The 27,648-nt window shown below is 42.8% G+C and overlaps 1 protein-coding gene and 1 long non-coding RNA gene across 4 annotated transcripts in view; both read left to right on the top strand.

Annotated features, from left to right (window-relative positions):
* Positions 1–27,648, top strand: part of SYNPO2 (synaptopodin 2) — a 205,707-nt gene that overhangs the window by 96,925 nt on the left and 81,134 nt on the right. The window lies entirely within an intron of this gene.
* LOC121819799 (uncharacterized) lies at positions 121–3,462 on the top strand. The gene is made up of 2 exons (XR_006060098.2): positions 121–227; positions 992–3,462. It is a non-coding gene; the product is annotated as an uncharacterized LOC121819799 (long non-coding RNA).

Below are 27,648 nucleotides of genomic sequence, written 5' to 3'. Positions count from 1 at the left end.
AAAATTTCGAGAAGCAGAGGCACCGAGGTCCTGTCCCCTGTGGATGTAGCTCCTGGCGTATGCACCGGATGCTATGAAGAGAGAGCGGTGGAATTACAGATCAGAGAACGCCAAGCGTGACGGACAGGCTGGGTTGATCTAGGTGGATCCTAGGATGGTAGTTCAGACAGAGCGACTCGGTGACAACGGCCGTGAAGTTCTCCACCAACCAACCGTTCAGGCTGCTGGTATGAAAAGGGAAACAGAAAAGGTGGTTGCTTTCCATCATCTCTCCCTCTCGCTCCCATGCCTCAATACTCAAGCAATATGTTTCAGGCAGGAAGAAAAGGCATTCTCTCCCTCAGTTTGCATTTCAGGGTGGAGTCCACAGCCAGGACAGACCTGGATTGGTTTCCCTCACCAGAGGCTAGGTTACGGGAGCACAGCTCCCTCCTCACCCTGGCAGATCCCAGGTGAGGGGCGAACTTCTCTGCAGGCTCCCCTAGACAAGGGAAGCCAGGGTATGACTGGAAGGTTGGGTCATGAAAGAGTTGTGGGATTTAGGATTGGACCCCAGAGCTGCTGCTGGGTCGTATGGAACATTTATGCAAAACTAAAAAAAAAAAAAAATTGCCACTTCTGGGATGATACAACCCAAATATGGGGGGCAGGGCTTGGAAAATGAAAGATTTCCCCAAACAGTTCCCTTTGGGCAGGGTGCAATCTGAACAATGGTGATCTGGTTTGTTCTGGGTTGTTCAGATTCTGTAAATTTATAAATGGATGAAGTTCTCCCAGGACCTGAGTCCACTGATGTAGTGGAAGAGTGGGTCCTTCCTCACAAGGCTCTAAATGATTAGTTAGTAACATGGAAGTGTTTAAGGATCTGTACCTCGCGATGGGTACATCTTTTTCCTCCTTCTTATCCAGTTATTTAAAAATAACAGTAACAATGGGTAGCTTTACTGAGCATGCTTGACAGGTTTCAGACACTGTGTTATATTGTTTACAGAGATTAAGTCAATGAATACTTAGAATAACCCTGTAACTTCCTGCTGCTGCTGCTGCTGCTGCTAAGTCGCTTCAGTCGTGTCCGACTCTGTGCGACCCCATAGACGGCAGCCCACCAGGCTCCCCCGTCCCTGGGATTCTCCAGGCAAGAACACTGGAGTGGGCTGCCATTTCCTTCTCCAACCCTGTAACTTAGGTGGGTATTATTAATCCCACTTAATGTTGCAGAGAAGGAGGCTTAGGTGGTTGAACTAGTTAGTGGTTTCTAACTTAGAGCCCATTTTAACTCCCATTCTATCCTGGCTATTGTGGGTTGCCATTCCCTCCTCCAGGGGATCTTCCCAACCCAGGGATTAAACCTCCATCTCTTACATCTCCTGCATTGGCAGGCAGGTTTGTTTGTTTTTAACACCACCTCTGTCTAATTCTGTTAGTTATTAGCCATCTCCTCAAGAAATCATAAGATATATAGCATTTCAAGTAAAGTTTATGACACCAGAGCCTCTGTGGTGGTATTCCCTTTGACTTTGAAAAACCTTCTACTTTATAAGAAATATAGAGTCTACTTAAAACGTAGACCTCTCTCTATATACACCTTTAACCTTTCTTAGAGAATGTGACATGATGCGGATAAACAGCTAATCCATAAAATGTCTAATTTTGGTGGAAAATATGTAACATCCAATATATTAACATCCCAATACGATAACCTAATGTTCTTGGTTATTGGTTTCCGGAGACTGTTGAACATTTCCTTGTTTGGCCTTGGAAGAATTTGCTTGAGATTTCAGCCTGGCCCTTGCTGAAAGACTGCAGACTTAGAACAAAGCAAGCTGGCTAAGAACAAAGCAACTAGTGAAAATGAAAGTAAGAGCTCTTGAGCCCGAGGCTTAATGTGTGTTCTTTAGAGAAGGAAGAAATTGGGGCAGGGGCCAGGAGAAAGTCACTGGTGGCCCCTGAACTTACTGTTGTCAATCAGCCCTCCCGTTCCAGATGGATAAACAACGACCAGAAATGAAACGTTTCAATGTGACAGTTACAGCAGTGTCCTGGCTTCGCTGAGATGTCTGTTCTATCAGAGGTTCTTTCGCCACTGGGTGTACAACCCTGTCCCCTGATGCTGACATCCCTACATCAGTAGGGAAAGTGAATGCCACACTTTCCAGGCTGAAGCCTAGACTTTGGAAGATCACAGCTAAGAAAGCATCCATAGCCAATTCTGGCCTCATTTCGTAACATTTCTAACCAAGATCTAGTGCTGGAGAGAAGGAAAGGGGCCAGATTTAAATGAGTTTGCTGAGGTTAAAAGAGCAGTGTGAGGACTTCCCTGGCAGTCTAGTGGCTAAGATTCTGGGTCCTCAATGCCGGGTGCTCGGGTTCAATCTCTGGTTAGGGTACTGGAACTGGCACAGCCAAAAAAAAAAGAGCAATGTCTTCTTTCGGTCCTGGGGTTAGGGTTGGGAAGCGACAGGGTCCTACTTCCAAAGATCATGAAATATATATTGATTTGCCACAGGTAGAGAAGAATTTAAAGCTTCAAATATCTGATGTTAGCAGGGAACTCTGCTCAGTGTTATGTGGCAGGGTGGGTGGGAGGGGACTTTGGGGGAGAATGGATACATGTATATTATGGCTGAGCCCCTTTGCTATCTATCTGAAGCTATCACAAGATTGCTAATTGGGTACACTCCAATACAACATAAAAAGTTTAAAAAAGACAACAAAAACCAAGTATGTGATATCACTGGGTTTATTTTCTTCTCTGGGTTTGATCCCTGGGTCGGGAAGATCCCCTGGAGAAGGCAATGGCACCCCACTCCAGTGTTCTTGCCTGGGAAATCCCATGGATGGAGGAGCCTGGCAGGCTACAGTCCACAGGGTCACAAAGAGTCGGACACGACTGAGCGACCTCACTTTCACTTTCACCTCTTGAAACTTTTGCAGAAACAAAGATCAAGATCATTTGAATACTACTGCATTTCCAAGTTAGTATTCCTAGACCTTTGCGCCAAAATAAAAGTGAAGAATGAGAGGAATGAGGAGACTACTCTTCTGCTTGTAGTTTAACCCCTATCCAGTTGAGAGAATCCAGTTAACTTTCCAGGTCGGTTAAAGAGAGGGGCTTGGCTCATTAGTTGACCTCAAGGGCCTATGCGCCTCTTAAACTCATTGCTAATATGGACACAGCACTCTGTCTCTGATAGGCTACCACAGTTTTACTATCCCCTGTGCTACAGAGGTAAATTTGAGATCAAGATCCCAATGTAGTATTATCTTCACTTTTCTGTTATATTAAATTGAACTGTAAGTCCCTGAATTGCTGGGTAGATAGCTCATTGTACTTTGTAAACATTCTATATGGCTACGAAAATGAATCTGAGACAAAAAAAAATGTACTGTCTTTCAAACCACTTACATGTGTCATGTTTAAAATGGAAAATGCAGTTGTATGGAAATAAACAGTTCTCTCCAGATTGTATTAAAAGGTTTATGTGATCCACTAATAGTGCTTTTACTGCCCTCTGCTGCCTTAAGGAGAACACTGGATTTGGAAAGCCTAGACGTTTCACTTACGGTCATTGGTATGAATGCTCGCTGGCATATTCCAAGTGTAACACTACCTAACTTAGAAAATCCCAACAATGAAGTGGCCAATGGCTTGAAACCAAACAAGCACTATGTTCTTGTGAGTCAGGATTTTCTAAAGCCTTCTCAGATTTTATTAAGTTCTGGGTGTTCTTTCTACAAGATTACTAATACATGGAAGTAGCTGTTTATTTAGAAGTGGATTACAGGGTGTTTTTTAAAAACAGATCGGTTATCTTTTAAAACATGAAAAAATTAGTAGAAATGGCAACAAAAGTGATTTATTAATAGATGAAAACTTTCCATGTGAGTGAAGCGTAATAGAATTGCTTTGCAGTGATATTCTATTGTTTGCATTTTAACATTGGGTGCGTAATGCATTGGAGAAGGAAATGGCAACCCACTCCAGGATTCTTGCCTGGAGAATCCCAGGGAGAGAGGAGCCTGGTGGGCTGCCATCTATGGGGTCACACAGAGTCAGACACGACTGAAGCAACTTAGCAGCAGCAGCAACAACATAAAAACTATGAGCGATTTTTATAGTTTCAATTATACCATCATCTACTTTTAATTAATAATATTAGGTGACATTTCTGTTCATTCTCTAGGGCCTCTGTTTAATAATGATAACGAAAGATAACACTGACATTCATGCAGTTTCCTGGAGATGTGCTTGTAATTGTATTAATTACTCACCTAACAGAAGCATTTACCTGAAATCTCATTACCCCTGAGTTACAAATTATCATCAGATTTCATTCACTTAACAATTATATGTCAAATGCCTACCATGTATCAGGGACAGACTCTTGGATAAGTAAATTGAATTTCTGACTTGAGGTGGTCAACAGTTTAGTGAGAGCAAAGTGTATTATTGAAACATTTCCACAGACTGTGCTTCTGTCTGTGTCAACCTGGAGTTCCAGGAGTTTGGTTATTTCCCATCAGGGTCCAGGGCACTAGTGACTAATTCTGTCATGCAGTACTCCCCACTAAAAACTAAGAAAAACAAGAATGGATTTTGCATCTTCATTTTTTTAACCTCATTTTTTTTTTCACTTCATTCTTATTCTTTTAATAACTCGATACCTCCCTTGGAGAAGATGTATGCATGCATCTTTCCTAACTCACCAAACACAAACGTCTTTGTACATAATAAACAGATAAATATACTTCTCAGTGCACATAACCTGATTTTATTGTTGTAAGTTGAGAGGAGTTGTAGTAGAAAACTGACCCTGCTGTATCCAATTACTGCCAAAACAGAGAGCTACATTCCAGCGCTCCAGAACCAAGGTGAGTGATGTTGGTAAATGAGTCTGACATTTCACTGGCTGGGAGTCAATAGACCTATTTAGCAAGCTAGTTTATTTGGTTACCAAGAGTGTGTTTTGAAAACACAAGGAATACTGAAGGGGCTTTGCTTAAATCTTCAAATGCCATATAAGGAATACCCAGGAATACATATAATACTCAGAAATACATGTAAGGAATACTCAGAAATACATATAAGGAATACTCAGGCTCCATGTTGAATACTTTGATAAGTCTTTCCCTTTTGTTACAGTTAAGGTAGGCATTTAGTTACCCTTGCTTCAAAAGATTTCCAGGATTAAGCTGATGAGGTCATACTGTAAGATGTGCAATGGGGGGCCTTGGTTACCTTTCCATATTTATGACCTCTGAAGAACCACCCCAGACTTCTTGAGCATCTTAACCAAGCCTGGCCTGTCTCTATAGTTGGCCACCTCTGTCTTCCAGTGTGGACACAGAGTGGCCTTCTATCTGGGCGACTTCTTGCAGTCTCTTCCACCCTGCAACCAGCATGGTTCTTCAGCTAGCTGAGTCACGGGAATAAGGCGGCAAGTGTACTGTTTACCTGCTGTCCGTCAGCACTTACCAAATATCCAATTGATGTAAACCAGTCTAAACTAAGGAATATTCTAAGAGCAAGTTCTGTAATTTTTTGTATAAAAAAATAAACATTGTGAAATTTTAGGGGGCAATAATGAATCACCCCCTTTTAATTTCTGAATCAATTAAGAGATAGACCAGAGTAAGATGGAGCTAGGAAAAAAAAAAAATCAGCTTTATTATTGGTAAAGTTGGCCTGGAGAACATGGTTTGAACCACATTGGACTTTCTACAGGTTCCCTTCATCTTGGAAGTATTTGCAAGTGCAAAGAAACCTGTTCTACCTAGAAGAGTTATAGGTGCTCTATATCTCCTTGCCAATAAATGAATGAATGAAGCAACCAATCAAAAAAGTTATTTCTGCTTTCCTCAGAGGAACTTCCATATAAATTCCAGAGTACATGGAATCTTTTAATTTGTTTTGCTCCTCAGTGACTCTTTGCCTCTCTGGACTTGCTGGCTGCTAGCACAGCACTCTCAGAGGAGGCAGAAAGCTGCAGTGGCTTCCAGACTGATCACCTCTGGTGCCAGTGAGAGGTCCTGTTAGCTCCTTTTCCGCTTCCTCCTCTGCTTTCATCTTCAAATACAGCATGTTGTTTTCTGGTGGGAAGGTAGATACATTTGATTTGTGAGATCTGCTCAGTGCCTCAGGCCAGCTGTTTTGGCTCAAGTAGGATTAATTTAAACACCAGCTCTGGTTTAATAGCTTATTATTAATCAATCAACAGATATTTATTGTGTGCCTTTTAAGCAAAGCAAAGCAAAATGCAAAACAAATCCATGACTCTTAAGAACTGGGAGCCACACCCTGCTGATGGTTATGTTATGCCAGTGTTTCAAGACAGCAGAGGACTGAAATGCCTAACTTGCATAGTCTACCTTTCTTTTAGGCTTTCAGATTATCAATTTTAGTCACAATAAATGTAGCCTGGAAAATGTGACTTTGACCTGAGGCTAATAGTACTTCCTTTTAGGGAACTAACATGTTTTAAGTTAGGCTAATATAGCATTTCCTTTAGGAAATTAAGATTTATTAGATTAAAGTTAATTCGCCTCTGGTGATGGGCCTCCTGACTCACCCGTGCACAGACAAGAAAGCTGGCAACAAGAGCAGAAGCCCGGCTGACCCTACTGGGGGAAAGTTTGCTTACTTCTAGATCCTGAAGCACAAGTGAGCCACTGTCCATGAGTGTAGCCATTCAAACCAGTAAGAGAAAGGATTGGCTATCGCTAGCTTTACAATTCTCTGACCTTACTCCTTGGGGAAATGATGGCTCTATTCACTGACCTCACTCCTTGGAGAAACGATGGCGTGTGGCTTTCAGGCTCTTAACCAATCAATCAGGTTAGCTCCCTCTATGACAGGAGACATCTAGAAGTGTCATATGGTCCCGCCTGAGGGGGGAATGAAATTTCCCTCTTTTAAGAATGAAAAGGGGAATGAAGGTCTCCCCAGTACCAAATTACTCTACAGGGGTAGACTTCACAGGGCAGTTCCAGTGACCATCACAGTGTTGTGCAGATTGCCCTGAACACAACTGCACATTTATATGTAGAACACTGCTTAATTTCTTAAGAAATTCTGATATAAGAATGATCTTAACTCTCATCAGAACAATGAAGATAGGACAGTAGTTACCATTCATACAGAAAGAGGTCAGAGCCTACAAAATCTGATCTCCTTATGTTTCCCATTTGGGAAAATAAAACCTTTTATTTATTTTTTTCTTCCCCCACCCCAGCCTCAAAATGTGGGAGCTAATTTGAAATAACCCATAAGGAAGCCTAGCGAATCTGTCCCTTGTGTTTGATTCCAGTTTCTTTCCATCACCGTAGCATTCCTCTCCTGGGGTTGTTGTCAGGCTTAAAGAGGTATCATGCTTGAAAACGTTTCACCCGTAACCAAACGTTTTAAGTCGCATATCTCTGGCTTTGTGTCCTGGCTCTCCCATGTCCTGGCTCTGTGGCCTTGGCAAAGCTGCTGCAGCCTCTCTGAGGCTGAGTTTGTCTCCGTCTTGGAGTGAGTGCTTATCAATCTCAGTGCCTCCCCTGCAACCATTAGAAAAAAAGTAGACGTCATAAAATCAGAGATACATATTTTGTAGGCTGGGTCATCCCCGCCAGCCTCCTGCCTCGTCTCCACATCCACACCATTATTTTTTGCAGGCAGCAGATGTAGCAGAAAATATTTGAACTTTTGAGTGAAACAGTCATGGGTCTGAATTTCTGTTCTGCTGTTCATGAGTTGTGTGACCGTGGGTAAGTCATCCAGAAGATCACATCTGTTTTACTGTGCTAAAAGATGTTATCATAGTGAGAAGAGAGACCTATATTCAGACTCATGTCTGAAAGAAGAGAATTAGAGTACCACCATCAGACTTTTTCCCCCTTTTTAGAAAGTAGTTTCTACATTAGAGAAGTTTCACGTCTTCGATGAGTCATTCACTTGTAAGGCATACCTGTGTAGTATGTCCGTGCGCACGCACACACCGCACGCACACACCGCACTCACATAGAGGTCAGCTTCCTTCTGGGTTTCTTTGGAAAAGCCACAGCACGGTGCCAGTGATAACTGGCAATTTCTCTTACTGTGATGAGTGAAGAAGGGTTAATCCTTATGCCTGTCAGCTTTGGCCAACCACCAAAAAAATTTCCCTTCGTCAAACTGTAAATATGTGTCCTGCCAAGTACTTTCCACTTAATTTTTTAAGCGTCGTGTTTGTCATTGGAAACTTTATGCACGTACGCTGAGTTATTTACTGAACTCAGAGTATTATTGGACAAATGCCCGTTCATATCCAAGAAACTCCCCCTCATGAAAGAACCCACCTTAAATAACCACATTTTCCCCTTCCTTCCTTCATTTTATCTTTTTTAAACAAAGTTATTAATTTTAATTAGGATCAGAACTAAAAGAAACCTAGTTTCATCCTGAAGTTACATAAAAGTTGTATTGATTACACCCATCACTGGTCTCTACACTTATAAGCTAAAAGAACCATACTGAAATAAGCAATCTGCCATCACTCAGACAAAATATAAATTCTGTATTGATCTGTTTTCACAGAAAGGGAAGGCAGGTGTTAAGGTTCCCATTTTGCAGCTGAGGACACTGACTTAGACACGGTCAGCCACTGGCTTATCGTGGTCACCGATCTACACTATGGAAAGGAAAACTGAGAATTTGAATTAAAGTCCAACTCAATAATTATCATATTTGATCTAAGAAGAGAGGCATTTTGCAGCACTTACAGTGTTTTAGCACCCAAGGGGGATGATAGCAGCAGCCCTTGGGCCGATTTTCTCGGTGGGATGGGAGAGGCTCACACGGGTGCTGAATCATCAGCGTTCTCAAGCACGAGATTCCATACTTAGGCACCGAGGTGGACTTTTTAAGAGCCAAGTTGTATAACAGATTCTTTTATTATGAATATTCAGTCCATCCATAACTCCCTTCCCCATCCTTGGCCCCTGGCCCAGCAAACACCCAGCCCCAGAATATTGTGTCAAACAGTGGACCAACCACTTGCCAGATTAGGACTGAATTCCCCTATAGCTCCCTCAACCATAGGCATGAGTTCACTCCCACACCCATCCCAGACAGATCGTTCAACTCTGATCCTCTCATTCGCCTTCTAGCCTCACTTCAACAATTCAGCTGATTTTAAAACATGCCTCTGCTTGAATACTTACTAACAACATACTCAAATATAATCAGGGCTATTACTGAAACATCTTGGAAAGAGAGCTGAGATTTTAGGGTTCTCTTCCCACTCTATTGATTCCCCTTCCTAGATTTCTTTGCTTCCACCAATGACACCACCATACTTACAAGTTTGCAGTCATTATTGATTTCTGCTTCTCTAAAAATCAGGTCTGTCACTGAGTCTACAGTTTTTGCTTCATATGGTATTTCTTATCACCTTCCTTTGGGTTATTATAAAGTTCAGTCCAGGCTCTCATCACTTCAAATGTGCACAACTTTAATGGTTTCTCAGTTTCTCTCTCTTCAGTCTTTTCCTCGCCAGTCCATCCTGCATGAGTAATAACTTCTCATCACTGTTGGGTTATATGCAAGTGCCTCATCCCAAATTTAAAATTGTCTTTAATGTGATTTCACCTCACTGTTGTTTAGTTGCTAACTTGTGTTCGACTCTTTGCAACCCCATGAACTGCAGCACGCCTGAGTTTACTCAAACTCATGACCATTGAGTCTGTGATGCCATCCAGCCGTCTCATCCTCTGTTGCTCCTTTCTTCTCTTGTCCTCGATGTTTCCCAGCATCAGGGTCTTTTCCAATGAGTCAGTTCTTCGCATCAGGTAGCCAAAGTATTGGAGCTTCAGCTTCAACATCCATCCTTCTGATGAATATTTAGAGTTGATTTCCTTTAGTATTGACTGGTTTGATCTTCTTGATGTCCAAGGACTCTCAAGAGTCTTCTCCAGCACCAAAGTTCAGAAGCATCAATTCTTTGGTGCTTTTGATCCAACTCTCATATCCATACATGACTACTGGAAAAACCATAGCTTTGACTATATGGACCTTTGCTGGCAAAGTGATGTCTCTGCTTTTGAATACATTGTCTAGGTTTGTCATAGCTTTTCTTCTAAGAAACAAGCATCTTTTAATTTCATGGTTGCAGTCACCATCCTCATTGATTTTGGAGCCCAAGAAAATGAAATCTGACACTGTTTCCACATTTTCCCCATCTGTTTGCCGTGAAGTGATGGGACCAGATGCCATGGTCTTAGTTTTTTGAATGTTGAGTTTTAAGCCAGCTTTTTTACTTTCCTCTTTCACCTTCATCAAGAGGCTCTTTAGTTCCTCTTCACTTTCTGCCATTAGAGTGGTTATCATCTGCATATCTGAGGTTGTTTATATTTCTCCCAGCAATCTTGATTCCAGTTTGTGCTTTCATCCAGCCGGTGTTTCACAGGATGTACTCTGCATATAAGTTAAATAAGTAGGGTTACTATATACAGGCTTGACGTACTTGTCTTCCAATTTTGAAACAGTCTGTTTTTCCATGTCTGGTTCTAACTGTTGCTTCTTGTCCTGCATACAGGTTTCTCAGGAGGCAGGTGATGTGATTTGGTATTCATGTCTCTTTAAGAACGTTCCACAGTTTATTGTGATCCACACAGTCAAAGGCTTTCGTACTGTCAATGAAGCAGAAGTAGACTTTTTTTTTTTTTTAATTCCCTTACTTCTTCTATGATCCAATGGATGTTGGCAATCTGATCTCTGGTTCCTCTGCCTTTTCTAAATCCTGTTTGTACATCTGGAAGTTCTTGGTTCATCTACTGCTAAAGCTTGAAGGATTTTGAGCATCATCTTGCTGGCATGTGAAATGAGTGCACCTGTAAGGTAATTTGAACATTCACATCACTAATTCACCTTTATTTTCAACGACCTGTCAAACACACCCTCCCACCCTTGTGAGGTCAAGCTCTGCACCTCTCAAGAATACACTATGCTTTTTCCTACCACTGTTCTACCATACTTAACATTGTGAGTCACGCATAGCCCAGCTACTTGGTTAAAGGACTGCACATGGATGGCTAAATAATTTGGGAGACAGATTCCCTAATCTGTCTCGTACTAGCACTAGATTGAAGCTGAAGCTCCAGTACTCTGAGCACCTAATGTGAAGAGCTGAATAATTGGAAAAGACCCTGATATTGGGAAAGATTGAAGGCAAAAGAAGAAGAGGGAAGCAGAGGATGAGATGGTTGAATGGTGTCACCGAGTCAATGGACATGAATTTGAGCAAACTATGGAAGATAGTGAAGGGCAGAGAGAAGCCTGGCGTGCTGCAGTCCATGGAGTCACAAAGAGTCGGACATGACTCAGCAACTGAATAAGTACTGAAGGAAAGAAAGTGTAACATTGGAGTTTGGGACAGATATGAGAACAGAAAACAGGGGGTAGTCTGGAGCAAGCAGTTCCTTTCAGAAAGAGCCAGACTTCAAGGGTGGGGATGGACGAGTATATGGATGACAGACAGATATGCAGAATCCAAGACAACCATTCTGAGACACCTAGTTATACAGACAGTTCCAGGGATAGCTATTAACTGGTAGTAGGGTCCAAACATTCAAGTGAAACAAGATTTCCATCCTGGGAAAAGGAGGATGTATGAAAAGGGCAAGAAGAGACTCCCATTGCAGAAGAGCTGGTAAGTCACAAAGAGTGAGACCAGCAGGAATATACTTACAGGATTGTTTCTGTAGAACAAGGCAGAAGCTTGTCAAAACTGAGTCACCCAATGAAAGCCTACCAGCAAGAAAGCCAGTCTTGTGCCTCTGACACCCAAGGCTAGGAGTATGTGTTTCAGAGCCTGAGAGGCAATCTGCCACAGTAAACGATTCTGGACTTGAATTTTCTTCTCCTGCCACCAGATTTATGATTTGGCACAAGTTGCTTAGCTTAACTTTTGTGAGCCTTGATTTCTTTATATATTTGTGTGTTAGTTGCAAATGGGTTGCCATTTGCTTCTCCAGGAGATCTTCTCGACCCAGGGATCAAGCTCAGGTTTCCTGCATTGCAGGCAGATTTTTTATCATCTGAGCTACCAGGGAACTGGGGAAAATAATATTTTACAGATTTGGTATGATGATTAAATAAAGTGCCTGCTGTGGCACCTATCACTTAATAATAGGCCTGCTGCCCTGTCAGAGCTGCTGAAACCACGCATGCCCACACAAAGGACTGACCTACTGGCTGAGGTGGGGCTAAGCCTGTAGGTGGGACCTAGCCAATCCAGACAGAGGATGGAGAAGAAAGAGCCCAGAAGCAAGAAGTCAGGCAAGGCCAGATGCTGGGATGTTTCCCTTCCCCATTCTTCTCTCATTTCTACCAATCCTGAACATGACTCATTCTCAACACAAGCCTGCATTTTCTGAGAAGCCAACTCTGTACTAAGGATGCCTTTGTTCTTTTAGTCCCTTTTGAACAGGCTTCTTGCTGTACAGTACTTGACCCTGTGTAGTGCTACAGTCCCAGTTTTGACATTTCAATTAATCCCTAAGGTTCATGGTATTGCTGTTTGCAACCTTGCAACGACTTCCATTCAGGAGTTCTGCAAAGCTGGTTTGAGGTAGTGGGTCACTAGCCAAGTGAGTGAGCCCAGGAATCCAGCCCCATTGTCGTCCAGCCTACCTCTGATGACGTCAAGTTGTTGCTGCATGAATATTTCATGGCAGTGATATGCTGTTGTGGAATTTGAGGATTGGGAATTTTCTAAATTCTCCAGATGAATTCCTGAATAACATCAGGGGCCTACAATATGATGATTTATTGATTTTTAGATTCCTCTTATTCTTTAGTCAGAGTTAGTCAACTAAATTTCAGGCCTTTTAATGAATGAGCTGAGTTTCTTTTATCTCAGTTCCCTGAAAATTTAGCCCAAAGTTGCCTTCAGAACAAGTATTCAACCTGCAATTGTTGAATTAATTCAATGACTGCATCTTGTTACCATTTTAATTTTTGTAATTATAGACAGTCATTTACTCTAGTTGTCTAGTTACACCTGACATAAAATGTGGCATTTTCCCTAGCATGGTAAACAGGGAAGTAAAATACAAAAGAATTGGGTGTAATACTCATTTTTTTTTAAATAAGAAAATATTTGTAAGGAAATTTACATTATCTTGTTCTGTTTACAGACTGTGTCTGTCTTCCGATAGATTTTCCGCTTGTTCTAATGACTTGCTGAAATGGAAAAATACTCAACCTCCTTTACAAAGTAATGATTATGAGTACCCAGCCACATCTCCCTGCTTCCAGATTATGTTTTTTCACTTTAATTTTAAAAGAATGTTCCTTTACTTTGGAAAATGATGGCAGGACTTTATGGCTAATTACAGGTACAGACATATCACACTAATTACTCCAGACATGACACCACACACACACATTTAGCCCATCCGCTGAAAGGTGGCTCTAATGTTTTCATGTGTAGGACTCTAACTTTTTTCATTTTGTCCAACTTATTGTTCCACCCTGTGCAGTGACTTTGAATTGAACTCCATTTTTTTCCAGTGCTACTTCCCACCACGCACACATTCACACAACACTTCCAATGCCATCACTCTAAGTCAGACTTCCTCCATTTGATACCTGGGCTAGCCTGATAGTCTTCCAGAGGCTATTTTGGATCGGCCACTTTCCCTTTTAAATATTCTGTGCATTGTTTCTGTGCATGCAGCCATAAAACCCCTCCCTCCCCTCAGCAGAAATGAAACTGCCTCTCCAGTATAATTCCAGCATCCTGTCAAGACTTGTCTGCTGCTCCTCATCCCCCGACCCCCTCGTCCCCTGGGGCAACAGCCTTCTGCCAGGCTCGCTGTCCGCTCAGCGCTGGCTGTGCTTTCCCACCTCCGTAGCTTTGTTCCTGCCACTCCCGCCTGCCGCAGTCTCTCTTCCCACCTCTACCTAAATTTTATGTACACCTAAGGCCTGGGCCAAAAGTTTGCTCCATAAACCCTTTCCTGAAAAAATTACCTAAAATCCCACCCTTAACTCTATATCAGAAGCACATATTACGACACGTGTGTCTAGTAGTCAACCATCCACTTTCTTATTTTGCGGTTGTTTACACACATCACTTTTTACTAGATTGTATGCGCTTTGTGGGCAAGGACTGTGTCTGGCCCCTCTTTGCACCCCCATATTGTTTACTTCAGTGCTTTTCCTATAATACGTGCTCTGTAAATATTTGTTCACTGGGTGAGCATTCACCATCTATACGATATTTTCAGCACAATAATGGGATACATCAATAGAGAAATCTATTGAGGGGCATACAGATCAGGCCTCAAAAGTTCATGTAACTATGAACTACAGTTTGAGCAATTTCATAAATTATAATCTCATAATAAAATGACAGATGCCGATATGAAAACTTTACAAAGTGGAAAAGAAAATTTTTCTGCATTTACTTGGCATACTTGAACTAGAACAGTGGCTATTTCATGATGCTGAGTCCCTTGGTCGGGTACATAATCTGTATCACATGTTATCAAGAGAGGGGATTGAAGCCCAACTATTATTCATCCATACTTGTATGATCTCAACTTAAACACTACAGAGGGAAAACCTTTCAGTGGTTGAGAAATAAAACTATCCACATTGTATGTTCTATTCTGTTTTTAAGTGACCTTAAAGGGAAAGCTTCCTGGATGAAAACAAATCTTATTAATTTTATTAATGATGGCTCCTACTAGGAATGAGACACATTTACAGTGTATTAAAACCTTCCGTTTCTGGAAAGTTTTAATTCTGTTTAGGCTATTTTTCTTTGGGGGCCCATTCAGACCTTATATCTTCCTGAGAAAAAAGTTGCAATTAGATCTTATATATAATATATATGACATGTATTTATATATATTAGTATATCATTTTCCTTAAAAAGTTGTTATTCTGCCTATGCTCCCTAGTATTTTTTTCCAGAGCATTCCTTAGCTGTGATCTTCCATTTTCTGGCTGATTTTCCTGATAGAGTGTAATCACACTTATTAACATGCCTACACTCCTAGACTGGTGTTTGCTTGGTGAGCTCTGCCCAGTTCCTTCCCTGGCCTCTGTGCCCCAGGAGCTGTGGGATCGCAGTGATTCACACCTCTTCCTCTTCTCCCCTCTTCCAGCACACACACTTGGTGTCATCCCAGAATGCCAGAATCAGATGAGACTCATTTTATAGGGAAGCATTTGGACTGAGAGCCATATATGATTTCACTTAAGAAGAAAAAGAACGTCACCAGTGAGTGTCACCATCACCGCTCAGAGTACCTGTCCTCACCACAGAATAATGTAGCTGGAAAGGAAAGAGGCATAGACCATCTGATCCAGTGGTTTTCAAATTTAGATTTATGAAGTGAATCCAAGTGGGCTTGCTATTGCCTAAAGAAGGAGGGGAAAAGGACTCTGCATCCTGGCAGTAGCCTGTGGGCACACCCACGTAGCAGTCTTTAAACCGCTGACCTGAGCTAATGTCACCGTTTGCAGATGAGGAACCTGAGCCCAGAAGGTTTAAATGAGTCTCTCATGGTCCCATAACTGGTGTGCAGAGATGATTCTAGATCCCAAGTTATGAAGCTCAGCATTCTTTCCCATAGCACCAGATAACGGATGAATTAAAAGCTCGTTTCTACTCACTTGGACCAGCCCAGTTCATCTCTGTGCCCAGCCAAAGAGCAGTGTATGAGAACTAGTGTTTTCCCACTCAAAAAACATCCATTATTGAAGGATTTTCACGATTAACAGAAATCACCCCCAAATACCAGAAAGAGTGTGGCGAACCATGAGAGACAGCACCGCGTGCATTTTTAGCTGTCCCCCCTGTTCCAGGAGGGACTCTCTAGCTGAGTGGCCAAATACCCCACAACCGACCAGAGCAGCCCAGAACAGTCCAATGCATCCTGAGTGGGCTGTTCATCTCTTTGAGGGTGGTCTCTTCCTTTTTCCACCAGCAACGTGGGAAGCTATCCATAGGCATTAGAGGGCCTTGATGGTGGCCAATTAGAGCAGAGTCCCCACAGGGCTACCATTATAGGCCCTCCACAGCAATACCCTCCTCCACAAGCCATCTTGTGATTAATGTAATCACCCTAATTGTTGGCCTCCTTTTTGAGTCTTGGCCACATGGGGAAAAGTTGAATGTTTTCCCTGAATGCATTCTTTCCAAACAACTGCGTGTCCTTAGTTGTGGAACATGATGTCATGAGTTCTGATGAGGGGGTTGCCCTTGAGAAGCTGAAGATTGTCCCCAAAGGCCTAACGGAGCCAGTTCAACCCATATCCCACAGCTACATCCCTGTGGCCACACATGTGCAGACAGTTAGTCTAAAATTAATACAACAAGCTTGTGGCTCTTTTGCTTTATGATGAACAAAACAAGCTTGTGGCTCTTGCTGTTGTACTTTTTACTCTATACCTTTTGAGAGAACATTGGGAAATAAAATCTTCCTTTTCCCTCATACTCTTCAGACTTGGCATACGATAATTTTTGTTGTTTTTCTGGTCAGAAGTTACTGTTATGTCAGACAAGTCTTGTTAGAAACTCGGTTTCCATCCAGAAAAGAAATAGTTGTTTGTTCTCAAGCCAGACCACTTGAGGGCAGTATAGCCTTAGAAGTGTGCTTTGACCAACTAATAGGCTGCCTAAGAAGGAACCGGACAATGTGGGTTTTACACATACACTGCTCTATTGGAATTCAGGAAATAATCTGTAAACAATAAGAAACACTCCCTGGGAGTCATATCAAATTTTAAAATGAAGGAATAAATGTCTAACTTTAAATGTACTTACATAATTTTCTTATATAATTGCTTGAGGCAGGCACAATATAAGCCACTCATATGAGGGAGATTTAAAATTGGAATGTTATTACAAAAATAAAGAAGAAGAAAGGACTAGGACAGCATAAAAACAAAACAAGCTAAACTAAAATATATTAACCTGGGAACAAAATCAGGGAATGGTGAAGGTGTAGTAGCTCAGTCGTGTCTGACTCTTTGCAACCCGGTGGAATACGTGTAGCCCTACCCAGCTTCTCCATCCATGGGATTCTCCAGGCAAGAATACTGGAGTGGGCTACCATTTCCTTCTCCAGGGGATCTTCCTGACCCAGGGATCGAACCTGGGTCTACTCGCATTGAAGGCAGCCGCTTTAACCTGAGCCACCAGGGAAGCCCCTTGGAGGACACAGTTTTTCACAACTAATATGTCTTTATTATAACCGTTTTTAACCTGAGCAGAAATGCTGCTTCTCTGCCTTTCTTTGGTATTCTGGGAATAAATCCAGGATGGGCAAGTGAAGATAAAGGAAGGAGGCTTACAAGGAAAGGGAGGAGAAGGAGGAAGGCATTGTATTCTGTCCTTGGAGAATCACCGATTATGAATTCTGGGGAAGTGTCTGCTCTGACCCAAATCACAGGGAGTCATACTGACTCCACTCATCTCCCGCATCTCCCCCGTAAATTGTTTGTGCGTACCTTTTGGTGGTTTTCACAGGATGTTAATAGACAAGCTGCAGTTGCTGTTTGCGTTCTCTTTCCAATATCAGAGCCCCATGGTTGTCTCCCAAAGCCCATCTGGAAGGAATGCTGTGTCCCTTGCTCCGCTCTTCTTTATGGGCTACAGAAAGAACATGATAGTTCTTGAATACATTTCCAAGATTATTCAGAGACCAGATGTACTTTCAGCACAACTCTTTTGAGACTGATGGTGAGGGAGCAAACCTCCAAAAGCCTCCCTCAAGCATGGGGGCTAAGCTCAACTTCTTTCTTGAGAGGGCTGAGGTGATAAGGTGTCAACTCCTCGGTTTTTCTCCCTCCATTTCAGTTTTTCCCCTTTGATCTCTTACAGCCATCTTGCTCCATTAAATATTTTTCCTTTTCTTGTCCCTCCCTTTTCTCGTCAACATTTTCCACTGCACTTGCAGGGGGAAAAAAAAAAGTCCTTTCTCTGCCTTATTCCCTTTCCCCAGGTCCTTTCCTCTCTCCCTCCGTCCATAGTAGATTTCTTGAGAGAAAGGTCTTCACAAGGCCCTGCACCTTTGCCTCCCTTCACTGTCTCCCTTGCATGACTCGCCCTCACCACTCGTCAGCAGGTATCCTTTAAAGCTCATCAGTAATCTGCTCATCACCAGGTTGTCCACAGATTTCCTTTCAGCACTTCTCCTTACTGTATCACGTCTCTGTTCCCGCAGTGAGGTATTAGCCAGAACTCCATGCCTCTCCCTTTGAAACTCTTTCTCCCCCAGGATGCAGTAACGCAGGTCCTGCTCTGTCTCCACTGAGCCGGCTTCCTCTTCTCTCCCCTTACGTGTGGAAGTGTTTTAGTCCTCCGTACCCCTTTTATCTTCCTCCCTCAAGCTCATCTGATCCCACAGCTTTAACTACCAGCTCTTGGCCCTTGACTTCCCGGTATATATTTCTCTTGCAAGCTACGTGGCTCACGGGCTAATGGAATATTTGTCATTTCACAAGCAAAAATTTCCAAAACAGGGCTCATCTTTCCCACACAGCCTCCCCATCTCCTTGTCACAAAATAGCTTCCCCTCCTTACCATTCCTCAAGTCTCAAGACAAAATTTCAGTCATCTTCGACTCCTACCATGCCATTTCTAAACAGATTGGAGGGAGGAAAGGATGATGAAATGTCTTTTTAGAGTCTCTTATATTCAGAGTAACTACTCTACTTAATGCCTCATTTCATCACCTGGACTTCTGCAGTGATTGCCAACCTAGTGTCTCTGTCATTAATCTTTCTCTTCTCCATTACAATCAAACCAGTATTGGGACATTATCTATTTTACCAAACAGTTGTCTCCGTACAAAAGAAATAGGTTGCATTAGTTGCTTCCAGAATAAACAGCACGGGCACAGGGGTGGAAGGAAGGGAAATTTTACATTTATGTGCTATCTTGTTCCTTTAAAATTCTGTGCCCCATGGATATATTAACTACTAAGAATATTGTTTAATAGATATACAAGGTCCTTCTGTACAGCTCAGGAAACTATATTCATTATTCTGTGATAAACCATAATGGGAAAGAATATAAAAAAGGATTTATATCTAGTATAACTGAATCACTTTGCTGTGTAGCAGAAATTAACACAACCTCATAATACAACTATTTTGTTGTTGTTTAATCACTAAGTCATGTCTGATTCTTTGCGACCCCATGGACTGTAGCCTGCCGGGCTCCTCTGTCTATGGGATTTTCCAGGCAAGAATACTGGAGTGGGTTGCCATTCCCTTCTCCAGGGGATCTTCCCAACCCAGGGATCAAACCCACGTCTGCTACACTGCAGGTGGATTCTTTCCTGCTATGCCGTGGATGAAACCAAAAAAAATTTTTGGCTGCACTTCCCGGCATGTATAACTTCAACTATAGTTCAATTTTTAAAAAAAGAATACTGTTTAAGTCAAACATTGTATTACCTATTAAATTAAACAAATGAAACATCCTTTTTAGCTACTCTTCCCAAAAACCTGCATATATTGCCTTCAGGACAAAAATCAAACTTCATGCTATTGTTTGGAGCTCTCTGAGGTATGGTCACAGCCCACCCTTGTAGCCTTTTCCTAACCTGCTCCATCTCACACCCCACAGGCCAGGCACATGCCATCGCTCTGGATTCTGAGGTGTCCCTGCCTTTGTTTAAACCCTTCCGTCTGCCTGAGGTGCTTTTCTTCACACCAGACGCAGTCCTGTCTTCCTTCCAGCTTCACCTTAGATGGCACCATTTCCAAGGTGCTTTCTTAGACCCCAGCGTTTAGAAGGACTCCTTCTTGTCTTCAGGTTTCCTATTAAGGACTTGCTGATTCTATGAAAGTCAGCCTGGTTTTGAATTAACCTGTGCACATGATTGTTCTTATGCTGTTCAATGCTTTTCGTATGATGGGTTCTCAGAATGTCTTCTGAATGATATTGGTCCTTAGTACACCAAGAAATCCAAAATTAGCATTGTTTGGATATGAGACCCAATAGCATCTTCGTGTCATCACGGGTGCTGGCACTGTCATTAAGAAGTACACAGCTTGGTGGGTCCCCTTTAAGTCAGTCCTTCTCTAATTGTGGCCCTAGACCACTTGCTACAGGAATACCTGGAGTCCTTGCTAAAATGCAGATTTCTGGGGTCCAGTTGAAATGTGATGGTTTAGAATCTCTAGGGGTAGGACTGGGCAATCTGATAAAAAAAAAAAAACAAGTCTCCCAGGGTGATCCTCATGTACAGACACTTAGGTTTGAGAGCTTCAGCTCTAATAGGATAGAGCAGGAGCGGGCTTTGGGGGAAGGTTTTTAGAGGAGAGCATCCCTGAGATTTCTTCCCAGAGATTTTCAAGCTGCTCCTGCTCGTCTGCTCAGCCTTCCTTGGCTTCTGCCAGTCCTCCAACCCTGCTTCATGCGCCTGGCTATGCCTCGTGCTCCTGGAACAGGGCTCGCCCTCTGTGTCTCCTTTCAGGAGATTGACAGCAGAGCTGTTCAGCTGATTCCTTGCAGTACCTGGTGCTGGCACCTCTCAGCTGGAGAGGGGCGCCTCAGGTTTCAACAATAATCTCGCCTTTTCCCATCTTCTCTTCTTTCCTGTAACCGCTGCGAGCAGGTGATTATCTCTGTATTGTAGACCTGAGAATTCTGAGGCAGGAAAACGTTGAGAGCTGCTTAAGCCTCTGACATATTAATAGAGTTAGTGTCAAAGCCTAGTCATCCAACCTGGCATCCCTAGAGACCATTTCGTCAATCAGTAAGTCAATCAATTAATCAACAAGTATTTACTGAATGTGGATTAGGCATCCAGAAGTGTCTTGTTTTAACATCTGCTGGCTGGGCTGGACCCTGTGCAGAGCTTGGTTCAGTGACCTTACGTTCTCCCTGACCTAGGATCTAATTCTGTTCTGCGCCATCCACAGTTGCCTGCCTTTATGGTTATGCCAGGTTACTCAGCTGTATTTCTCATGAACGCTGCCATTTACTGCATAATTCTGTAGCCCTTCATGAAGTTAAGAACAACAGAAGTAGGCCAGCTCCTCCAATGTGACCAATTGTTCAGCAATCTTAATTTGATGTTGTTCATCTGAAAATGCTGAGTTTTCCTTGGACTTCCATAGAACGAAAATGAGCAACTCAACAAACAAGTGTATGACTCCATGAAAGAAAGTTTTTTTTTTTCTTCTAGCCTGCCATTCTACGTTACACTTAAAAACTCCCACTCAGAAGGCAGGGTGGGACAAATTGAGAGAGTGGCACTGACGCTTATCCACTACCACGTGTCAGACAGACAGCAGGGGAGCGCCGAGCTTGCTGCTCTGCGATGACCTAGAGGGGCCGGGGGCAGGGGGGTGGGAGGGAGGCTCCAGAGGAAGGGGGTGTATGTCCAGTTGCTGCTCATTCACCCTGTTGCACAGCAGAAACTAATACAACATTGTAAAGCAATTATACTCCAGTTAAAAAAAAATTAAAAACCCAGCTCAGCATCAGTGACCTTCATTTTGACAATTTGAAATCCTTTTACATGCTGGGGTTTATTTTTACATTCACCCGTGTTCCCCAACCCTGTACCCCTTTCCCATATCAACAGCCAGACAGAATGTTCTTGTGCTATAGGCCACATTTACTGACACTTATATTTTCCTTTATTTTCTAACAGTCACATGGAGACCGTAGCCATAAGGGTACAACACAGTTTGCCACTTCCCACCAGCTTAGCTTTTTATGAACCGAAGATAGCAAAGTAAGTTCGATGTATCTAAAAATGTCAGCTCAAATGGGAAGTGCCAAGAGTGTCTTACAGGTTATCGTACATTCTGCAAGGTCACTCAGAGTGTTGAAAATCAGATTTCAACAATAATAGGTTTACCTGTTGGGAGATAGAATCTGAACAAAGTCACCAAGGATAAGATCTGAAAAAATGATGGCATTTTATCTTTCTTAGACCTGGTGTGTTTTTAAAAGTAGCTCAGAAGCTTGACTTTGATCTCAACTGGCATTGATTGTATCAGAGGTGTGTAAGGGAAACACTGCTGGCCTGTCCCAGGTTTGAGAGGAGATAGCAGGCGTATGTGGCCCCTTCTACTGTCCTCCGTATACGAGAGGGCTAGGGTTAGAACTGGGCTGAGCCACTGTGGGCAGCAGAGACCAGTCCCTTACTGAGAGGGGCTTTGGCCAGCAGCTCTGCCTCCGCGTCGTTCCACGTGCTATTTCAGGCTGACTGTTGCACATGCTCTTCCTTTTTCCATCTCATCTAGCCATTAAATGAATGCCCTGGCTGGATCAGAGGAACCAGGAAACACAGTGTTACTCAGCATGCTGTTGCCATTTCCCCCAAAAGCTTCCAACAACTTCCCCTACCAACATCTCTGAAAGGGCCAAGAAACTCCAGTGGGGTGCTGGTAACCCATTCCTGTGTGCTGCGCTGCGTGCTATGTCTCACGCGGTAAAACCACCACAGTTTCGCTGAGGTATGCCAAGACCAAGTCTTTTTTGGATATCTCATTATCCTTATTGTTCTAGGCGAAATTACACATAAATAATCTCTAATGAGTTAATTATAGATATCCAAATGGATGAGTGTCAAAGTTAATGGACTGGATCAAGTTCACAGAACAAGTTAATAAAGATAGAACAGATGGAGAACTAAGGTCTAAGTCCTTCTTCTAGAACTCTGATAAAATTCCCTTTCTCTCAGAACATAGACGAACCCACTCAAAAGACATCAAAGAAAAGAAATCAAGTAATATGCTTTTCACTCTTGAGAATTTCACTTTGATCCAAAGATAATGTTGTCTTAGTTATTTCTGGTTTGACTTTGTTTTCAGATTATTAAAATATCCAATATGTACCAGAATCATTGCTTTTAGACTCTTAATACTGATGCATCTAAGAACAGATAAGAATTAGGTGGCTGCTTAAATATACTAGCAGTGCTATTGCTATGTTCCATTTTAATTTTTAAAACAGTTATTTTTATAGTCACTTATTACATCTCTAGGTGTTTTTCATGTTTTTCTACATTTATAAAAACATATGAGGACTATATTATTATCATAACTCTACAGAAAAGGAAAGTGACATAGAAATGTTATGTAACATGGAAAATAACGATCTCAATGCCTGACGTGTAATAGTTTCTCAATATGTATTAGCTAAAATTATCATCATTTTCCCCAAGTTCATACAAGCTACTGCTAAGTCGCTCCAGTCGTGTCCGACTCTGTGTGACCCCAGAGATGGCAGCCCACCAGGCTCCCCCCTCCCTGGGGTTCTCTAGGCAAGAACACTGGAGTGGGTTGCCATTTCCTTCCCCAAGAGAAAAGTCAAAGTGAAGTCGCTCAGTCGTGTCTGACTCTTAGCGACCCCATGGACTGCAGCCTACCAGGCTCCTCTGTCCATGGGATTTTCCAGGCAAGAGTACCGGAGTGGGGTGCCATTGCCTAATTGGGGGAATTTGAGTTCAAACACAAATAAAACAGAATGCATTTGGTACTATGCAAACATAGCCTTGATTTTCAAACTCAATTTTATGAGCAAAAAGCTATTTTCATCCTGTTTATTTGAACAACTAGAGCAAATATTGTATAAATTTTATTTGTCTGTCAATATCTCCAGCATTAATTTAGGTACATGTGCACCTGTGTCTTCTGATAATTTTTTCTGTTTTGGTTTTGTGTTTAGCTTTTCATATTGTACACTGTCATGTTCTTAAGAGCACTTTTAGGCCAAATAGGAAGCTCATTCTCCCTGGAAATGGGAGGGAGGTGTTAATGGAGAAGAATATAAGTGAAATGAAACAACCCTGTTGGAGGGAAGAGCAGGGAACTTCCCTAAAAGCCAAGGCTCCTAGCACAGCCTTATACAGCAGGTTGGCTGACACCTCTTTCTAAAAATAGGAATTGCTTGGACTCTACAAGGCGGGACACTTGGATTCTGTTTTACTTCTAACTGACGTTTTAGAGAGTACATCCAGTATTTCTTTTAGGAAAGCTCCAAGGATTGTTTCTTTTTAAGTTATTCTGAAGAAAATCTATAAGAATTCGGACTTCTATTTGTAAATTAATAAATGACTGTACCTTTCATTTTGGCAGAAGGAAGGGATTCAATTAACATTAAAATGAAGAGCTCTAGATCCAGACCCCCAGCCCTTTTCCCTGGAAGCACAGATGTCAGAGCTACAAGAGCCCCCCTCTTGGCTCTGCTCAGGCGCCCTTCTCTGCAAGAGACAGTGGCTGAGGAGCTTCAAAAGGCAATGTACACCTCCCTCTTCTTCTTTCTCTTCTCTTTGTTATCCTTCCTGCTAAAGTTTAGTAACTTCAGTCTTAAAGGTCTCTGGACTTCCACGGAAGGCTCAACTTTGATTAAAGTTCCTCTCAACTGGTTCAGCCTGATTAAAGGTTACTCAACTGGTATGGATGATGAGCAGCAAGTCTCATAGTTTGCCTTTATTGATTAAAAAAAAAAAAGAATAAGGGCTTCCTTGGTTGTTCAGTGGTAAAGAGTCTGCCTGTCAATGCAGGAGACACGGGTTCAAACCCCGCTCCAGGAAGACCCCGCATGTCGTGGGCAGCTAACTCCATGCATCACAACTACTGGACCTGTGCTCTGAGCCTGGAAACGACAACTGGTAAACCTCACGCCCTAGAGCCCACGCTCCACAAGAGGAGGAGCTACCACGCTGAGAAGCCCAACCGCTACTTGCCGCAACCGGAGAAAAGCCTGCAGAGCAACGAAGACCCAGCACAGCCAATATGTAAAGAAATTTAAAAACTTGTTTTTTAAAAAATGAATAAGGTGGTCACACGAAAAGGAGTCACTGAATTAGGTCACCAGGAGGCTTTGGAAATGTATTTGAATTCCTGAAACGGGTGATCTTACCTACAAAATTTTATGTTTGCACACGAGGCAGCTGATTTGGAAAGGCATCTTAGCCTAGTCTGGGCTGAGTCGCAAGCTGTCTTAGCCTGGCGCTCTTGCTGAAAGACTGAATACACTTGAAAGCATCAGGCCCTGGGTCATGATTATGCCTGTGAGACCCTGTGCCCAACCTGGGGAGGAGACTGTCAACTTCTGGGGACTGCACAATATGTGCAGAGAGTTTTGGAGTGCAGTGGGGAAGAGCTAAGGCTCTGGCAAGATTAAGACTGAGAGTCAGGACCTCAAACTGTGACTCAAATTGGCCTATGACTCTGAACGTGTTTGCACCATTCTCTAATTGTTTTATGTGCAATCATATCTCCCTAGCAAGCCTGAAAGAATCTGAAGACAGAGCGCATGCTATTTTTGATTTCCCAAAAGAATTTGTCAGAGTCATGGGCTCACCTTGTGGACTGACTGACAACTCCTGGTCGCAGTGACTTCAGCTGCAAATAAAGAAAAAGTGTTTATGTTCCAAGTAACAAAGGAGTGTGTCATGTGGCCATGCCCCTGTGGTGCTGTGCTGATCACTAAGATAGAAATTCCAGACGGGGCAGAAGAACGTAAGGTGCACTCAGCGCTGGGGAATCTTGTGGTGGAAACAGAAGAAACAAGGGGTTGGATTAAAGGGACTTGGTGGAGGAGAGCAAACTTGTGTTCAGGCCTGGGCAGAAGCTCTCTGGAGAGTGTGTGCTCAGTATTAGCAGCAGTCTTAGAGAGCAAGCCTTGAGGCCACAGAAGTCCTCTTTCCATCAGTTCAGTTCAGTTCAGTTCAGTCGCTCAGTTGTGTCCGACTCTCTGTGACCCCATGAATCGCAGCACGCCAGGCCTCCCTGTCCATCACCAACTCCGGGAGTTCACTCGAACTCACGTCCATCAAGTCCGTGATGCCATCTAGCCATCTCATCCTCTGTCGTCCCCTTCTCCTCCTGCCCCCAATCCCTCCCAGCATCAGAGTCTTTTCCAATGAGTCAACTCTTCACATGAGCTGGCCAAAGTACTGGAGTTTCAGCTTTAGCATCATTCCTTCCAAAGAAATCCCAGGGCTGATCTCCTTCAGAATGGACTGGTTGAATCTCTTTGCAGTCCAAGGGACTCTCAAGAGTCTTCTCCAACACCACAGTTCTAAAGCATCAATTCTTCGGCGCTCAGCCTTCTTCACAGTCCAACTCTCACATCCATACATGACCACAGGAAAAACCATAGACTTGACTAGATGGACCTTAGTTTGGCAAAGTAATATCTCTGCTTTTGAATATGCTGTCTAGGTTGGTCATAACTTTTCTTCCAAGGAGTAAGTGTCTTTTAATTTCATGGCTGCAATCACCATCTGCAGTGATGTTGGAGCCCCCCAAAATAAAGTCTGACACTGCTTCCACTGTTTCCCCATCTGTTTCCCATGGACTTTCCATCAGTAGACAGACCCAAATCCATTCATTCGTATATTCTTTGACTCTGATGTTGAGTATGGCATGGCTCAGTGCTGTGGACATAAAAATGTTTATATGAATGGTCTTGGCTTCCAGGGGTGGTACGAACCAGCAAACAGATAATTATGATATCAAGCTTCCAACTGTATGACAGCATGATCTAATGGAAAGGGGTTTTGCAAAAGAGGGAAGGGGTCCTAGCTTTGGATCTAGGCTTTGACACCTATTATGGGTTGTGTGACTTGGATTTTTTTGAGCCTGTTTCTTCTTCTGTAAATCTGGAAAAAAGTACTATCTCTTAAAATTGTTGAAAGGAGAAATATGTATAAATAGTCCCTGCCACAGCGCATGTGATAGAATCTCAGAAAATGTTTGATCCCGTGCTCTATAAGAGTAGTATATACAATGTGGTGGGTGCTTAGAGGCAAGAACCAATAGCTGCCCAATAAAGAGGGGAGGCTCTACCTAGAAATTAACATTTTTTGCTTAATCTTGAAAAAATAAGTAAGAGCCTTGTTCAATCCCTTATTTGGCACATGACTGGAGAGCACGATTATGAATCAAGTATTGTATCAGAAGCTAGGGACACAGTGGTGAACAAAACAGATGTGACCCTGGACCTCTCTCTGCCACAGGGAAGGGCAGGCCAAAACCAAACAAATAGACTCACTAAGGATAAACAGAGGGGCTGAGATGGGGGAATTGTGACTTTCAAACGTATTCAGGGTCTTTTGGCAAGAGTGCTAGGCTAACATAGCTAGGGACTCAGTCCAGCCCAGGCTAAGATGTCTTTCCAAATCAGCTACCTTGTGTAAACATAAAATTATGCAGATAAGATCACTGATTCCATGGCTTCAAATTCTATTCCCAAAGCCATTTCTGGCCTCATTCAGTGACTCCTTTTGGTGTGACCACCTTATTTATTTACTTTCAGTCAAGGAAGGGAAATGCAAGACCCGCTGCTTGTAATATACAACATGTGAGTAATCATCTAGAGAAATTTTAATCAAAGTTGAACCTTCCGTCAAGGTTTGGAAACCCTTACGACTGAAGTGATTAGACTTTGGGAGAGAGAATTAAAGAAGAGGAGAGAGGAGTGAGAATGGAGAGAGAGAAAGAGAAAGAAGCATGCTGCTATTGAGGCTCCTCAGCCATTGACCTTTGCAGGGGACTCTGAAGGGCGCTTGGGTTGAGCCAGATTGGAGGCTGCTGGTGGTGCTAACGACTGTGCTTCCAGGGAAAGGGGCTGGGAGGATGTCAGTTCTGATATTAGCTAACAACCAAAGGATGGGAAGGCGTTAGCCATA

The sequence above is a fragment of the Ovis aries genome, chromosome 6, assembly GCF_016772045.2.
Source record: "Ovis aries strain OAR_USU_Benz2616 breed Rambouillet chromosome 6, ARS-UI_Ramb_v3.0, whole genome shotgun sequence".
NCBI lineage: Eukaryota > Metazoa > Chordata > Mammalia > Artiodactyla > Bovidae > Ovis > Ovis aries.
The sequence above is the reverse complement of the archived record's forward strand: the minus strand, read 5'-3'. Positions and strand labels throughout refer to the sequence as shown.